Raw genomic sequence first — 14,974 nt, 5'->3', positions numbered from 1 at the left:
TATAACTGAGTGCACAACGTGCCAATCCCACAACTGTCTCCTGTCCGTGAGGTTAATTTGATCCACTCACTGTTTAGATGGCGGGCCGCACAGCGGCGGTTCTCTTTAGCAGTGCCTGCAGTAGATGGTGTGGTGTGCAGTCATTAGCACTGTGCCTGAGCAGGAGCGGAGACAGGGAATCGCACGTGCAGTTCTGGGTAGCAGGGGACGCTGTGATGCCGCGATCCGCGGCTTCCGGGTTCGGGGCTTCCGGTTGCGGTCCACCTGCGTTCCACAGTCGTAACAGGTCACCTGACGCGTTTCTCCGCCTCCAAAGTGGGCGGTTTCATCAGAGGTATGCCTGGAGGTGGTTACAGTCTCTATTTATACCAGCTTGTAACTCCTTATTGGTTACCAAAGAAAACGGATTACATTTAACCCTTCTCATGTACTATTATTCCAAAGGGGAACCAGCAGTATAGCAGCATACATTTATCCTATTGCCACTATATGTTTTTATTTAATTAATCCATTAAGAGGCAGTTTGAAATACATACATAATTAGTAAATACCCATTAGACCACAATGAGATGTCAATTAATAATACATAATTCAATACCTATTCTGGATGCGTAATTTCAATGACTGTAATACAATCCATTATAGGGATAGGGATAAAAATAGGAGCAGATGTATATATCACTAGTAGGGGACTCAGAGATAAATATATATAGAACAGATTTGAATAGACTTGGACTACTTAAAGTCCTAATTTCATTCAACTTTAGACAACTGTTATTATATGAGTATGTCATCAATGATATTTCGACATTTAAGTGAATAAGGAGAAGGGGGAATCTTTGACTGTGGAACTTATCCATAAAAGATGGTTTACCTATATATGTGTGTGCCTATATATAAGGAGTAACCCTTTAATACCATATAGTTGAGTCAACTACTTTTAGTTGATTAGACAAACAGAGTCAAAAATAAATAGATGAAAATGAAAATAATAATAAAATTAAAAATAAATAAAAATTATAAAAAATATATAAATATAAATAGGAGAAGGCGTTTCACTAGATGACTCTATGTAAAGGATAACCTACCAGTGTATAAAAGTCAACACTCTAGGGTGATTAGTCCTAGGTTGGTATGTAAAGTAATCGGCTATTCTCATACTAATGAAGGTAAATTACTTATACAGTCCCTGGAAAAGAGAGTAGATGGATATGTAACATAATGAATGATTAAATGCTTATAATACTCACAATTATCTCCTTTCCCTCAATGGTGTCTTCACAATTGGTGGAAGGAGAAATGGAGAAGGTATAGTATATATGTATATATGGGGAGAGAGGATGAGAGAGAGCACATAGGGAAAGTCAGAAATGGCCAACGTAACTATAAAGGGGGCAGTGTAGTGTTACACGACACACTATATATTGTTCAATTCAATATTTTCGTTGAGGCCTAATGGTTCCAGGGTCCTCAGACGAAAGATCCAGAAGGCCTCTCTTCTACACAGCAATGTGAACCGATCTCCACCCCTGTCTGTGATTCTCACTTGTTCTAAAGCTGTTATGCGAATGTTGGCTATGGCACCATGTTCGCACAGACTTGTGTGTCTAGAGAGACTGTGAAGGGGACACTTCTTTAGTATATTTCTTCTGTGTTCCAGAAATCGCACTTTAAGCTTCCTTATTGTGCGTCCCACATACTGGGTGCCACAGCCACACTCAACCAAGTACACGACATAGGTGGAGTTACAGTTCAAAAACTGTGTTATACTGAATTCTTCACCTGTGGTTCTAGATTTATATGACTTATTTTTATGGTTTATGTTCTTACACGTTAAGCATCTAGAAGAAGCACACTTGAAGAATCCATTTGGTTTTGTTCTTAGCCAATTCGAAGAGGTGGCCCCCATGGTGTTAACGTTCGTACCCAGCTCACTGGCAGATCTACTAGTATTACTGGTTGTCTTTTTACCTGTATTTATATTCCTATTGGGCCTGAACATGCTAGGTGCTAGTTTGGATTGGAGTGTATCAGATTTTTTATATACTACTTTAATTTGATTGCCTATTTCTGATTCTAATAAAGGGTCAATTTTCAATAATTGAGTATTTTTATGAATAATTTTTCTTATTTGTGTAGCGTGTGTATTGTATTCTGTAACAAACACACAATTATCTCTAGAAGTACCCAAACTTTCAGTATTAGTTTCTTTTGTGTATTTTGAGACTTTTTTCTCCTCCAATAGAGTGGTTCTATTTCTACAATCCACTTCATGGAGGGCATCTCGCAAAATATAGTCAGGATAGCCTTGTTCTTGAAAGGCTAAGTACAGCTTTTGTGCTTGTTCTTTGTATCTGGTTTCTCTAGAGCAATTCCTTTTGAGCCTAAGGAACTGACTCTTAGGTATGTTGTTACGCCACGCTTGAAGATGGCTACTACTGTACATGAGGAAGCCATTGGTATCGACAGTTTTAAAGTAGGTCTCCGTATGTATGCAGTCATCAATAGACAGGAGCGCAACATCCAAAAAATTAATAGAGTGAGGGTGAGAAGTATGAGTGAATTTTAGTCCATAATTATTATTATAAAGGTGCGTGATGAACGTGCTGATGGTTGTGTCGTCCCCGTCGCAAATAAAGAATAGATCATCTATGTAACGGCCATAGAGGACCAGGTGCGCCCCGAGGTCCGCCCCCCAGATGAGCTCCTGTTCGAGCGCACCCATATATAGGTTAGCGTAACTCGGGGCGAACCTGGTCCCCATGGCCGTACCCCGTGATTGTAGAAAAAATTGTTGTGCAAACGTGAAGTAATTGTGCTCTAGTATGAACTTTATGGATGCCACCAAAAAGGTTTTAAGGTGTTCAGAGACTGTTGTGTCTCTGTCAAGTATATTGGAAATTGTTTTAATACCTTTGTCATGTGGAATGTTTGAGTATAAAGACTCTACATCACATGTAAGGAATTGATAGGTGTTTTTCCATCTGATATTCTTGAGCATATTCAGAAATTGAGTTGTGTCCTTAATATAGGATTTTAATTGTGTTACATAACCTTGTAGGTGGGCATCCACAAAGTGTGACAGATTGGAAGTGATGGACCCAATACCAGAAATAATAGGACGCCCGGGGGGTGAAGTGAGAGTTTTGTGAATTTTGGGCAAATGATAATATACTGGTGTGATCGGGTGAGGTGGAAAAAGAAATTGGTGTGTGTCTTTGGATATTGCGCCCCCGTCTAGAGCTTCATCCAACAGCACTCTGAGTTCTTTTTGGAAGAGTGCTGTAGGATTGTTGGGCAATACCGCATAGAAACAGGTATTTGTCAATTGTCTATTGGCCTCCTTCATGTATTCTGATGTATCCTGCAACACCACACCACCTCCCTTATCTGCCATATTGATAATTACATTGCTGTCTGACATTAGAACCTTCAGGGCCCTCCTCTCATCAGCCTTCAAATTATCTTTTAGAGGGTTTTTCTCCGCATAAAGACACAATTTTCTGAAATCTTCCATAGTGGTGTTGTAAAACCCCACTATGGATGGACCTCTATATTGAAGGGGATAGAAATCGGACTTCTTTTTAAAAAGTCTCCTCTCTTTGTCTTTTTGGGGTTCATCTATGGAATAAATCTTAACAGGGGTTAAGGCCTCATGGGAATTCTCCACTAGTAAGTCTTCCAGAGTTTCTATTGCTTCCTGATCTGACTCATCCAAAATGATAGGTAACACATTTTCATTGTCCTTTTTACTTTTTAGTTTTTTAAAAGCAAAATACCGTTTTCTGCTGAGATTTCTTGTGAATCTGTTCAGATCCACAAATAAATTAAAAAGGTTTTTTTTTTTTGCAGAACTGCACGTGCGATTCCCTGTCTCCGCTCCTGCTCAGGCACAGTGCTACTGACTGCACACCACACCATCTACTGCAGGCACTGCTAAAGAGAACCGCCGCTGTGCGGCCCGCCATCTAAACAGTGAGTGGATCAAATTAACCTCACGGACAGGAGACAGTTGTGGGATTGGCACGTTGTGCACTCAGTTATACTACTGAAGACTACACCTATCAGCTCTTTTTTGGTGAAGTATCAACAGGCTTTACTCAATATCAATTAGCCTTTTCTCCTGCAGAGTGCAGTATGAGCTAAATATGCACTAACTCTTATTTACACAACAGCCGGCTTTTTGCATGCAAGAGAACTAACATAACTAGAGTTGGTACCTAAGCATTTACAAAGTTCTGAGGCCCAGGACACAGTCATTATTATTATTTTTAATCATTGTTTTAATTTGATTTTTATATTTTTTTTTTATTCAATTGTGTATATGAATTGCTAATGGCACTCTAGCCATAATGTTATAATGTCTATTCGTTAGAATTTTCTTACCAATAAACAAAATGTAATATTTACAAAACCAGCAGCCGTTGTATTACGATCCCCTCCGAGCGCCCACAATATTTCTTCCTTGTTTTTGAAGGGCCAGCCTGCGTGACACTGCAGTGCCACTCCTAGATGGGCCAGGTGTTTGTGTCGGCCACTTGGGTCGCTTATCTTAGTCACACAGCTACCTCATTGCGCCTCTTTTTTTCTTTGCGTCATGTGCTGTTTGGGGAGTAGTTTTTTGAAGGGCCAGCCTGCGTGACACTGCAGTGCCACTCCTAGATGGGCCAGGTGTTTGTGTCGGCCACTTGGGTCGCTTATCTTAGTCACACAGCTACCTCATTGCGCCTCTTTTTTTCTTTGCGTCATGTGCTGTTTGGGGAGTAGTTTTTTGAAGGGCCAGCCTGCGTGACACTGCAGTGCCACTCCTAGATGGGCCAGGTGTTTGTGTCGGCCACTTGGGTCGCTTATCTTAGTCACACAGCTACCTCATTGCGCCTCTTTTTTTCTTTGCGTCATGTGCTGTTTGGGGAGTAGTTTTTTGAAGGGCCAGCCTGCGTGACACTGCAGTGCCACTCCTAGATGGGCCAGGTGTTTGCGCCGGCCACTTGGGTCGCTTATCTTAGTCACACAGCTACCTCATTGCGCCTCTTTTTTTCTTTGCGTCATGTGCTGTTTGGGGAGTAGTTTTTTGAAGGGCCAGTCTGCGTGACACTGCAGTGCCACTCCTAGATGGGCCAGGTGTTTGTGTCGGCCACTTGGGTCGCTTATCTTAGTCACACAGCTACCTCATTGCGCCTCTTTTTTTCTTTGCGTCATGTGCTGTTTGGGGAGTAGTTTTTTGAAGGGCCAGCCTGCGTGACACTGCAGTGCCATTCCTAGATGGGCCAGGTGTTTGTGTCGGCCACTAGGGTCGCTTAGCTTACTCACACAGCTACCTCATTGCGCCTCTTTTTTTCTTTGCGTCATGTGCTGTTTGGGGAGTCGTTTTTTGAAGGGCCAGCCTGCGTGACACTGCAGTGCCACTCCTAGATGGGCCAGGTGTTTGTGTCGGCCACTTGGGCCGCTTAGCTTAGCCATCCAGCGACCTCGGTGCAAATTTTAGGACTAAAAATAATATTGTGAGGTGTGAGGTGTTCAGAATAGACTGAAAATGAGTGGAAATTATGGTTATTGAGGTTAATAATACTTTGGGATCAAAATGACCCCCAAATCCTATGATTTAAGCTGTTTTTGAGGGTTTTTTGAAAAAAACACCCGAATCCAAAACACACCCGAATCTGACAAAAAAATTTTGGTGAGGTTTTGCCAAAACGCGTTCGAACCCAAAACACGGCCGCGGAACCGAACCCAAAACCAAAACACAAAACCCGAAAAATTTCCGGCGCTCATCACTAGTATATGTACACAAGGGAGATGAAATTGTCTATGCAGTCGAATAAGACAGAATATTAGAGTATAAATCACTAGCTACACAAGCTATTCAGAGACTGCAAGTAGATCTGTTCAGAGAGAAAGAGACACTGATGCTATTATTTAATGTAGAAAATATTCAAGACAGAAATTAGTCCGTATGAAGAAAAACTGTCACGTTACCCATCTGGATGTTATGAGATCTAGAGTTCTTTGTACTAAGCCAGCGGAGGAGATATACTGTGTCTTTATACTTCATGACATAGATCAGTTCTCTACATTCAGCTTACTGGATACAGAGTAATGTAACTTTACATTCAGAACAGAGAAATGTCATTTATTTTGGGCTACACTGGTAACCAGGATAAAGAATTACATAGTTACACATCTAAGCAGGAATTTCTAAAGTGGCCTCAGACTCAGTAAAGGAACTTTCACACTCTCATATATTTGGAATATAACAGAACATTGTTGTTTATCATCTTTATGGGCCACAACTTGCGCAACCCAGGTTTTTTCAGAGTCCCCGGGTCACTTATTCAGCGCGGTTATCACCAAATATTGTATTGTGTATTGCATGCAATTGTTTTGTATAGGAGAGTGGGGTAGCTAGGACATGGTTGTATGCATAAACCTAGTTATTACTTATTAGTATATGAATAAGGTGTGTCAAATAATATTACAAATATAATACCAACTGTTGTTGCTGGAGGTTAATTAGAAGAGCTGGAAAGAAGAACGGGTATATGGGTGATATATGATTTATATATATATATATATATATATATATATATATTTATATGTACATATATGTATAGATAACAAAACCCACATACAAAGTACAGGTAGAAGTCAGGCAGCCTGTTAGAGCAATAGCTTGGGTGGAGGCACATTATTAGAATTAGTAACCTTATAAGGGAGGGTTACACTGTCGACCTAGTGACTATCGACCTATAGTGGTTGACCCAAACATTGTCGACTTAGACACTGTGGATCCTATGATCCACACCCTTGCATTGTCCTGCTTTACTATGGGGCTGTCACCACTTCAGGAGCTGAAGGAGTTAATACAATCAGGGAGTGAGAGAGAGGCTCTGTGTGAGCTCAGAGTGGAGGACATGGATTAGGGGAAGGAGGGGGGAGGAGAAGTTTCCTGTGTGTGTGGAGAGAGGAGCAGGAGTGAGGACGCTGGTGCTGGGCTTGTTTTTCACACATCGGCTGCTTGTTTTTTATTTTAGAGTTGGCAACATTGGACACAACACATTTCAGTGGAGGAGGCGGGAGAGGAGGTGACGGTGACCGGCAGTGAGGTGAGCGATGTGCCTGGTGTATGAGAGAGCCATCTGTGGGCACCATATGGTATATGTGACCAACTCCCCACACATGGGACCTAGGCCCTAATTCAGACCTGATCGCAAAAGCAAAATCTCTCTCTAATGGGCAAAACCATGTGCACTGCAGGTGGTGCAGATGTAACATGTGCAGAGAGAGTTAGATTTGGATGGGTTATACTGTTTCTGTGCAGGGTAAACACTGGCTGCTTTATTTTTACACTGGAATTTAGATTTCAGTTTGAACACGCCCCACCCAAATCTAACTCTCTCTGCACATGTTTCATCTGCCCCACCTGCACTGCAGATGATTTTGCCCATTACAGAAATATTTTGCTGTTGCAATCAGGTCTGAATTAAGCCCCTTATGCAGTAAGGATTTCTATTTCTGATATAAAGCAGTTTCTGCGATCAAATAGTTGCCGCCCAGAAATTCAGAAATAACGCCCATTGCAGAAACTGTGACTGCATCGCAATATGCAGCTGATCGCAGAACCATGCGCAATTACCGGAACATGGAAGATTTTTCCTATCTGCGCCAGGTAAGGTCGGCTACAATTCTTGTGACACAAGAGGCTGGAAGTGGTCATCGCTGACGTCAGAGGCCCTCCTTAAAAACACCTGGAACGCCTGCGTTTTCTCACACACACCCAGAAAATGGCAGGTTTCCACCCAGAAACGCCGGCTTCCTGTCAGTCAAACAGCGTCTGCATGTGATCACGATGTGTACGCATTTTCTGTCGCTATTATTACTCGGGGATCAGTACTAAATCCCGCCGGTCGAAATACCGACGCCGGAATCCTGACCACACAATCCCGTGCTCGCCACGCTGCGGGCACGGTGCCTCGCTACGCTCGGCACACTATTCTCCCTCTATGGGTGTCGTGGGAGAATATGTCGGGATTGCGGCGGTCGGGATTGCGGCGTCGGTATTTCGACCGCTGGGATTCCGGCCGGCGGCATCTTGACCGCATCCCATTACTCGCACGTGCACAATGCAAACACTGCTCATGCGCAGCCGTTCCATAATAAGCCGGATTGTGATTTGATCATTTTGCAATCCTTATTGAATAAGGTCCTTGGATGGAAGGTGGGCGAGCTGCGGATGGGGGATGGGGATGACCCTGCGGTGTAATACACAGCGCTCATTATATTTATACATGTAGCATCATATACTGGCATATATATTGTGTATATTATATATACAGATGTAGCCATGATCATCGTTGTGTATCGTGGCAGCGATGTTGTGACAAGTGAGCACACTGCGTACGCATGCACACACCATGTTACCCTATGGAGCTAACACCCGCTGCAATCAGTATCACAGCGGCGCGGTCACACTATGCGGCAATGCGTGGGCATGTGTGAATGCATCACGGTATAGATGAGCGTGGCTACATCTGTAGTATAGGTGTATATAGGGAGAGAAAGCTATATCTGTATCCTATCATGTGTATAACCTAGGAGAGTATCCCTGCTGTATAATAACACTGCACAGTATACATATACAGTATATATAGAGAGAGATGTTATTGGTATACAGTCCCCAGCGTATCATGTTTATAACCTAGGGCAGAGTCCCTGCTGTATAATAACACTGCACATCATACATATACAGTATATATAGAGATAGATGTTATTGGCATGTAGTCCCTAGCGTATCATGTGTATAACCTAGGACAGAGTCCCTGCTGTATAATAACACTGCACATTATACATATACAGTATATATAGAGATAGATGTTATTGGCATGTAGTCCCTAGTAGATCATGTGTATAACCTAGGACAGTAACCCTGCTGTATAATAACACTGCACATTATATATATATATATATATATATATATATATATATATATATATATATATATATATATATATATATATATATATATATATATATATATAGAGAGAGAGATAGATGTTATTGGTATATAGTCCCTAGTGTATCATGTGTATAACCTAGGGCAGAGTCCCTGCTGTATAATAACCCTGCACATTATACATATACAGTCAGTGGCGGATTTAGGGGGGGGGGGGGGGGGGGGGCTCACCCAGGCACGTGCCCCCCCTGTCATTTAGGATATATTCATAATACAGTAGCTGCATGGGCTGTGGGGACCGCATGCAACCTGCCATCCCCACAGCCCATGCAGCTATTGTATTAGGAATGTAGCGTGTCACCAGGAAGCAGGGCTGGCCGTAGCGGAGTAGCGTGGTCACAGCGGCGGATTGGGATGCCGGTACATACTACCAGTCGGCCGGCTTCCCTGTTCACTTCAGTGGCCGTACTCCCCCTTCGCTTTGGCTGGCTCCTATATCCGCGGCTGCGGCTATAAGAGCTTCTGCGCATGCTCAGAAACCCATCCAAGCCGGAGCCGCGGCAGTGAAGAGAGGGTCTGCTGGCTGCTGCCCTCAAGGCAAATAACCAGGGGCAGCGAGCGCACCGAGGAGCCAGGAATCCAGGGCCTGACAAACAGTGTTATAGCACGGGGCACCCTGGAGCCAGGGCCGGCGCCACCACTAGGCAGCTTTAGGCAGCTGCCTATGGGCGGCGTCACTTGAGGGGCGGCAACGCTGAGCAGAATGAAATAGTGAGTGACAGCCAGGATGATGTTTGTTGCGCTGACCGGGAGGAATGTGAGACACCTGCTCCATGCTCACCCTGGGTCGGATCTGCCGGGTGGGGGCTGTAGTGGAGCCGCATGTCTGTGTCCTGTACCGCCTCCCCCTTCTGCCTTGGCGCTCGTCCCACCGCTTCCTTCCCCTGACCCGTCACCCGAAGACTGGGGAAAAGACGCGATCGCGAACGCAGCTTCCTCTGCAGGAAACTCTTGGTAGTCAAGCCAGCCAGCAGAGAGTGGTAGCTGCGGTGTATGCACAGCAACAGCAGCAGCTCTCTTATGTCCTCACAAGTCCCAGTTAGCTGGCAGTGTCTCCCCAGGTACAGTGTGCACTATATATATGTGTGTATGTATGTATAGCATATGTGTGTTGTGTAGTGTGACTTTGTGCAGTCTGTGTATTCTCTCCCCCCCCTCCTCCATTACACAGTAACTTTCCCAATAGTAGCACTCCAAGCATACATACACTGTAACAAGACTTTCTGGTGGTCAGCTTGTAGTCAACGTTTCAATGCACTAATGTTTTGGCATTTTCATCATGTTCTTGAAACATTGACTATAAGCTGAATACCAGAAAGCCTTATTATATGGTTGGAGTGCCGCTACTTTGGAAGGATATACTGTGTATATCTATATACATCAAGAATGTATATTTGGTCCTCCCAAATAAATTATGTTACCAGGTGCCCTCCACAAAGTTGTGTATATATAATCCAAGGAAGGCAGCGGCGCTTCGGGATTTGTTGTTATGAAAAAATTGTATTGCTTGTGTAACTTTTAATACAATTTTATTAGCACAACAAATCCCGCAGTGTTGCTGCCTTCCTTGGATTATATGTATATATATATATATATATATATATATATATATATATATATATACTCGGAGTCTTGCAAGTCAGTGCAGTAATCAGTGTTTAATTATAAACATTTGCAGTGTATCCTGAAGATGGGAATACAGTCCCCGAATCATTGATAATTAAATGCTGATTTCTTTCACAGATCTGCTAGACTCCGAGTGATGTATATAGGCCCTCATTCCGAGTTGATCGCTCGCAAGGCGATTTTAGCAGAGTTACACACGCTAAGCCGCCGCCTACTGGGAGTGAATCTAAACTTCTTAAATGTGCGACCGAAGTATGCGCATTATTGCGATCACAAACGAGTTAGCAGTTTCTGAGTAACTCCAGACTTACTCTGCCTGTGCGATCAGTTCAGTGCTTTTCGGTCCCGGCTGACGTCATAAACACACCCAGCGTTCGGCCAAGCACTCCCACCGTTTCTCCAGACACGCCTGCGTTTTTTCCGGAAACGGTAGCGTTTTGAGTCACACGCCCTTAAAACGCCGTGTTTCCGCCCAGTAACACCCATTTCCTGTCAATCACAATGCGAACGTCGGAGCGATGAAAAAGCCGTGAGTAAACTTACTTTCTTCATAGCAAAATAACTTGGCGCAGTCGCAGTGCGAACATTGCGCATGCGCACTAAGAGAATTCTCACTGCGATGCGATGAAAAACTCCGAGCGAACAACTCGGAATGAGGGCCATAAAGCGAGCAGAAAAGACAAGCACTCCACTTTTGCATGTACCTGGGTGCCCTCCCTGGAATTGTCAATTCCACACATTCTACACATACGCAGAGATAGCTTTTCAACATTTCAGATGCTTTAATATTGCATCTTGGGGGAATAGATGCAATGTTAAAGGTACAATATTAAATCATCTGAAAACATTGTAAGCTATTTCTGCGTTTTTTTAAATGCATGTAGTGGCGCCAATTAGTACAGGAGTATACGGTATCTATCAATGTCTCCCTAATCAGAACCCCTAACCCTAGTACCTTAACCCAAACTGATAAACCAACAATAATATCCTATTCCTAATACCCTAAACCCATCCCCCATACTAACCCTAATACCCAAGCTAAAACTGCTAAAATAACCCTAATACCCAAGCTAAAACTGCTAAAATAACCCTAATACCCTCACCTTAATATCCTAACCCAATCCAGTAACTAACCCCTAACCTATCCTGAATACTCTAGTCTCTAACCATAGGAGCAGACTGGATAGGCCATAATGCTCTTATATGCCGTCAACTTCTATGTGAAGAAAATATTATTTTGCGCGGCACAAACTCACATTTATCAGGCAGTTATTTGGAACTTATAAGACGCCGCCTCCCCACATTTCTACCTGAGGGGCTGGCTATTGAAGGGTGGGGGAGAGGGGGACTGCGCTGAAGATTTGCCTAGGGCGCCGAGAAACCTTGCACCGGCCCTGCCTGGAGCAATACATCCCTTGATCACCAGCAGCCTGTAAAGCAGACTGGAATCGCGACCGGAAGCATTAGTGCCGGCGGTGACTCTGATCACCCGTGAGTATGTCTGACTTTGCAATGTGTTTTATTGTTTTCTGTAGTAGCCAGTGTGTGGGTTTTTTCTGTGTGTGCCAATATGTTTTTTTTTCCCCTGTGGGTGCCAATATGTTTTGTTTTATGTGGGTGCAAATATGTTTGTTTTTTTAATTTGGGGGCCAATGTGTTTTTTTTATATCCTATGTCGGTGGTCAATTTGTTTTTGTTTTCTTGTGAAAGCCAGTGTGTTTTTTTTTCTGCGTTGTTCAGTTTGGGGGGGGGGGGTTCCTGTAGGGCCAATTGTGTGTGCGTGTGTGTGTGTGTGTGTGTTTTCCAGTGGTGGGGCAATGTGTTTTTTTTTTTTTCTGTGGTAGTCAATTTAATTTTTTTTGGCTGCAACTGCATTTAACTCAGAATCAGGCCCCGCCTTTGACAGACTCCGCACCCTTTGACAGACCCCACCCCTTAACAGGCCCCGCCACATTAGGGCTGCTTTCATAAATTTCCTGGGTTGGTTTTCCATCCCAATCCGCCCCTGAGCGTGGAGGCGGACGGGATGTGGGGGCACTGCTTCTACTTCTCCTCAGCCCGGACTACTATGGCTACATCCCACCGCTGCCTGTACCTGCTGCGGTCGCTGTCAGTCAGGGCAGCCTGATCATTGCGATGCCCTTGTGTGTGCGGGCGCTGCAGCTCTCCGGGGCCGCCCGGTTCCTGCTCTCTCTCCTCATGCAGAATCTCCACACCAGCTCCACTCTGGCCTCCAAGGCGCCCGTGTCCACCGCAACGGGCCATGGTCATGACGACCATAAGGATGATATGACCGACTCCTATGCCAGGGTAAGACCCTCCCTTATATACCTACTATAGTGTCATTGCCCATATGTGCCATACCCCCTATATCCTATAAACTGTGCCATGTGTACTGAGGTGACTCCCCCTGTATACCTGTCCATACTATTCCTATATACTGTGTGCCCTGTATGAGGTGCCCTGTATGAGGTGATACTCCCTATATACGCACTCACTCTGTCCCCTACCAGACCTGTCCCCACATAAAAATGAGATGTGGCTCGTTGGTATGGCACTGTGACGCCACAACCCTTGTTATGAGACCACACCCACCTTCCCAGGAGCGAGCGCAAAAGTCCCCCCCCCCCCCGCCTTCCCCTGTCATGGTGCCCCCCCTGTCATTTTGTTCTGGATCTGCCCCTGTATACAGTATATATAGCGATAGGTGTTATTGGTATATAGTCCCTAGTAGATCATGTGTATAACCTAGGACAGTAACCCTGCTGTATAATAACACTGCACATTATACATATACAGTATATATAGAGATAGATGTTATTGGTATATAGTCCCATGTGCATCATGTGTATAACCTAGGACAGAGTCTCTGCTGTATAATAAGACTGCACATTATACATATACAGTATATATAGAGATAGATGTTATTGGTATATAGTCCCTAGTGTATCATGTGTATAACCTAGGACAGTGTCACTGCTGTATAATAACACTGCACATTATACATATACAGTATATATAGAGATAGATGTTATTGGTATATAGTCCCTAGTGTATCATGTGTATAACCTAGGACAGCGTCCCTGCTGTATAATAACACTGCACATTATACATATACAGTATATATAGAGATAGATGTTATTGGTATATAGTCCCTAGTGTATCATGTATATAACCTAGGACAGAGTCCCTGCTGTATAATAACACTGCACATTATACATATACAGTATACTGTATATAGAGATAGATGTTATTGGTATATAGTCCCTAGTGTATCATGTGTATAACCTAGGACAGAGTCCCTGCTGTATAATAACACTGCACATTATACATATACAGTATATATAGAGAGAGATGTTATTGGTATATAGTCCAGCAAGCTGTACTGAGTCTGCTAATTATCATATAGGATTATCATGAATGCCTAGCCATAGGTATGTCTAGTGTATTAAATATTAGCAGATTTATTCAAGTTTTATTTGTAGTTATTTGGGGAATGTGTAATGGTTTCATCCCTACACATCATTTGTTTGTTTAAGATTTATTGCTCCAAATGGGTGATGGGGTAGGGGAGGGTCCAATCAATCAATGTGCTTACATACACATGTTTGGGCTTTATATTAGTGTGTAGTTTAACTGAATTAGTGTAGCTGAATCATTGTGTGGTGAAAGATATCAAAGGGAGAAAATTTCTAAGGGATTCGTCTGGGACTTATACTGGACTTTAACTGGACGGAAACTGCATGGAAACTCCAAACAAAATCAAATACATCATCACAATCCACCAAAACTTGGACTGCAGCTACAAATGTATGTACACACCTATTATTCTCCAAACCTCACTTACCCGGAAACTGTACATTCACTTTCTGCAAAAAAAACTGCAATACAACTTTTACTCTGACCCTGCAAATACCTGGAAAACAAATGTTTTATTGAGAAGCATATTTGATGAAGTAACACTGACTTGTGGTTTGCCAACACTGTGTAATTTTCCAACTAACATCAACAAATATTTGATTTACTGGTAATCTGTAGATATTAACATCATTTTAAATACTTGCAAATCATATTTCATTCTGCAAACCTCACTGCTCTCTCATACAGCCACCACTCCTCCTCCTATTCTCATTTTACTACCAGTTTACACACCGTCCACACTATGGCCAGGCTGGCAACCCCCATTACTCATTGTCCTTCTAATCCTTTATTCTGTCCCTGTTACCACCTCTATCCCTCTCTCCCAGTCTCCTACATCTCATCCTCTCTCCTCTCCTCTGTCTGCCTCCCTACCCCTCTTCTGTTTCCCTATTGCAATTCACTTCTGCCCCTTCACAC

The 14,974-nt window shown here is 43.3% G+C and overlaps 2 protein-coding genes across 2 annotated transcripts in view; both read left to right on the top strand.

Annotated features, from left to right (window-relative positions):
* Positions 1-7,035: 7,035 nt before the first annotated feature.
* LOC134936076 (zinc finger protein 84-like) overlaps positions 7,036-14,974 on the top strand; it is a 38,793-nt gene continuing 30,854 nt past the window's right edge. The window contains exon 1 of the mRNA XM_063930983.1: positions 7,036-7,103. The gene's annotated coding sequence lies outside the window, so the exon portion shown is untranslated. The remainder of the gene's footprint in view (positions 7,104-14,974) is intronic.
* LOC134936080 (zinc finger protein 268-like) overlaps positions 7,043-14,974 on the top strand; it is a 206,576-nt gene continuing 198,644 nt past the window's right edge. Inside the window, exon 1 of the mRNA XM_063930988.1 lies at positions 7,043-7,103. The gene's annotated coding sequence lies outside the window, so the exon portion shown is untranslated. The remainder of the gene's footprint in view (positions 7,104-14,974) is intronic.

Source organism: Pseudophryne corroboree, chromosome 6 (genome assembly GCF_028390025.1).
Source record: "Pseudophryne corroboree isolate aPseCor3 chromosome 6, aPseCor3.hap2, whole genome shotgun sequence".
Lineage (NCBI taxonomy): Eukaryota > Metazoa > Chordata > Amphibia > Anura > Myobatrachidae > Pseudophryne > Pseudophryne corroboree.
The sequence above is the reverse complement of the archived record's forward strand: the minus strand, read 5'-3'. Positions and strand labels throughout refer to the sequence as shown.